This window comes from Scylla paramamosain, unplaced genomic scaffold, assembly GCF_035594125.1.
Source record: "Scylla paramamosain isolate STU-SP2022 unplaced genomic scaffold, ASM3559412v1 Contig53, whole genome shotgun sequence".
NCBI classification, from domain to species: Eukaryota; Metazoa; Arthropoda; class Malacostraca; order Decapoda; family Portunidae; genus Scylla; species Scylla paramamosain.
Window position 1 is genome coordinate 630,001 of NW_026973718.1, and position 2,500 is coordinate 632,500.

Below are 2,500 nucleotides of genomic sequence, written 5' to 3' on the forward strand. Positions count from 1 at the left end.
TTGTTGTTGTTGTTTTTATTATTATTATTATTATTATTATTATTATTATTATTATTATTATTATTATTATCGTTATTATCATTGCTATTATTATCATTCTTATAATTTTCTCGTTATTTCTACTACTACTACTACTACTACTACTACTACTACTATTACTAGTACGGCCCTCCTCCTCCTCCCTCCTATTCGTCCTCCTCCTCCTCTCCCTATCACCACCACTACCACCACCACTACCTACCACTACCACCACCACTACAACCGCTATTATCCCAACAGAAGTAGCGGCGGGGCTGGAAGTGGGCGGGAGTTTAGCAGGCTTCGCTAAGATTGGGCTGGAAGTTAACGGAGGAGGAGGCGCGGCACGTGACAATGCAATACAGGGCTTACAGAGGGCAGGCGTGACTGGGCCCTACCTCGCCGCCCTTGTCAACACCTTAGAGAGAGATACGCTCACCTTGTAGAGAGAGAGAGAGAGAGAGGATATATTTTAATTTTCTTTCGTTATATATTCAATTTATTTATTTATTTATTATTTTAACGGTTATTTTCTTTTCTCTATTTTTCGTTTCGTTTTTTTTTATGGAATGTTGAATTTTACCTATATTTGTTTACATTTTTTTTTATCAATTTCTTTCGATTTTATATTCAGTTCATTTATTTATCTTTATTGTTTTGAGACCATTAATTTATTTTATTTATTTTTTCGTTCATTTTCATAATGGGAATATTTACTTTTATATATATTTTTCAATTATTTTTCATTTCTTCGATTTAAGTGTGTCTAAGTACTTGCAAGGATCATTTATTTATTTATTTACTTTTATTTTCCGTCCGTTTTTATTTATTTATTTATTTATTTATTTATCTTTTTTTATAATGGAAACTTATTTCATCTTTTTTCCCGTTTTCTGTTACTTGTTCATGCCGGGGTGACAATAAACATTAAGATTATTACTGCTTTTAATCCCACCGAGAGAGAGAGAGAGAGAGAGAGAGAGAGAGAGAGAGAGAGAGAGAGAGAGAGAGAGAGAGAGAGAGAGAGAGAGAAAATCCCATTAATTATTTCAACACTTTCCATTATGAGAATTTTGAATGCATTTAATGTATTTGAGTGTGTGTGTGTGTGTGTGTGTGTGGGGGGGTGTTTGGGTGCGTTTGTGTGTGTGTGTGTGTGTGTTGGGTCTTTTGAGTGTATTTGAGTGTGCGTGGGGGTGTGTGCAGGGTCTTTTGAGTGTATTTGAGAGTGTGTGGGGATGTTTTGAGTATGTGCTGGGTCTTTTGAGGGCATTTGAGTGTGTGGGTTTTTTTTTTTTTATGCGTTTGGGTGTGTGCAGGGTCTCTCTCTCTCTCTCTCTCTCTCTCTCTCTCGTCTCTCTCTCTCTCTCTCTCTCTCTCTCTCTCTCTCTCTCAGTAATTACATAGGTTTTCAAGCGTGTCTTTACTGTTCTGGTAACAGATTAATAACATTTCTACATTACTAACAAGAGAAACACGCATTTTAAAAGGCCCTAGTCGAAGTGACAGGTTTTTAATTATGTTTTTACGGTTCTACTGACAGATTACGAACATTTCTATATTATTAATAAGAGAAACGCTATTGAAAACCCTTTTAATCATCTTTGTGGCTTTGGGAAACAATCGTTAGGAGAGAGAGAGAGAGAGAGAGTAGAAGCATTTTAGTCAAGCCTATCCTGCACGGGTTTGCATGTTTGCTGCGGTGACACGGTGCAGCAGTGAGTGAAATTTGGAATCATAATCACTTAGGAGGTGTTCAGTGGGGAATCGGCAGTGAGGAAGTGAGGATATTTATATAATTTGAATTATTATTTTATAACATGTTAACTTTTGTGTGTGTGTTGGTGGAGCAGAGACAGGTGGCGCTTGGCAAGGTGAGTGTTTTGGCCGGCGCTGGTCAGTCTTGCCCCACGCACTCTGGTGATAAGTGTTTCCGTATTCCCGGCAGCTTCTCCCTGTACCAAGCACCGCCACGCAGCACCAGAGAGCCATGAGTACGTAAGGTGAGCCCTGCGGTGCCAGCCTACCCTTAGTCAGCCTTACTGCCTTCCCAGCATCACCTTCCTCCTACCTGTAGTGTCTTGTAGCAGTTTATTAAGGTTTTTGTTCGTTATTTAGGTATTTTTTGGGGTTATTTATTTATCTTTAGGTTTTATTTACGTCTGAGTCTGGAAATTTAGGCGAATATTGAAGAGTCGTCAATATGTAAACAAGCTGTCAGCTGAGGTACAGGCACAGGGCGTCAGTGTTTTCAGTCATTATTTGCTTCGTCTCTCACTTATTGTAAGCCTAACATGTCACAAGCTAGAGTCACTTGTCTAGCTTCCATATCCTCTGGTTAGATATATCCGCCATTGCCTGGTTTTGGTGTCACGAAGTAATAATTAAGGCAACATGGCCGCTGGGTCCTCCACTGAGGTTATTATTCAAACTACTACTATTACTATTACTGTCACCACCACCACCACCACCACTATCACCT

General features: G+C 39.0%; 2 long non-coding RNA genes across 3 annotated transcripts in view; both read left to right on the plus strand.

Moving 5' to 3' along the window:
* LOC135098278 (uncharacterized) overlaps nucleotides 1-927 on the plus strand; it is a 3,347-nt gene extending 2,420 nt beyond the window's left edge. Inside the window, exon 5 of the long non-coding RNA XR_010266780.1 lies at nucleotides 280-927. This is a non-coding gene — a long non-coding RNA (uncharacterized LOC135098278). The remainder of the gene's footprint in view (nucleotides 1-279) is intronic.
* A 1,079-nt stretch (nucleotides 928-2,006) lies between these two features.
* The window catches only part of LOC135098273 (uncharacterized), a 10,039-nt gene continuing 9,545 nt past the window's right edge, over nucleotides 2,007-2,500 (plus strand). For both annotated transcript variants that reach the window (XR_010266771.1, XR_010266772.1), the window contains exon 1: nucleotides 2,007-2,021. This is a non-coding gene — a long non-coding RNA (uncharacterized LOC135098273). The remainder of the gene's footprint in view (nucleotides 2,022-2,500) is intronic.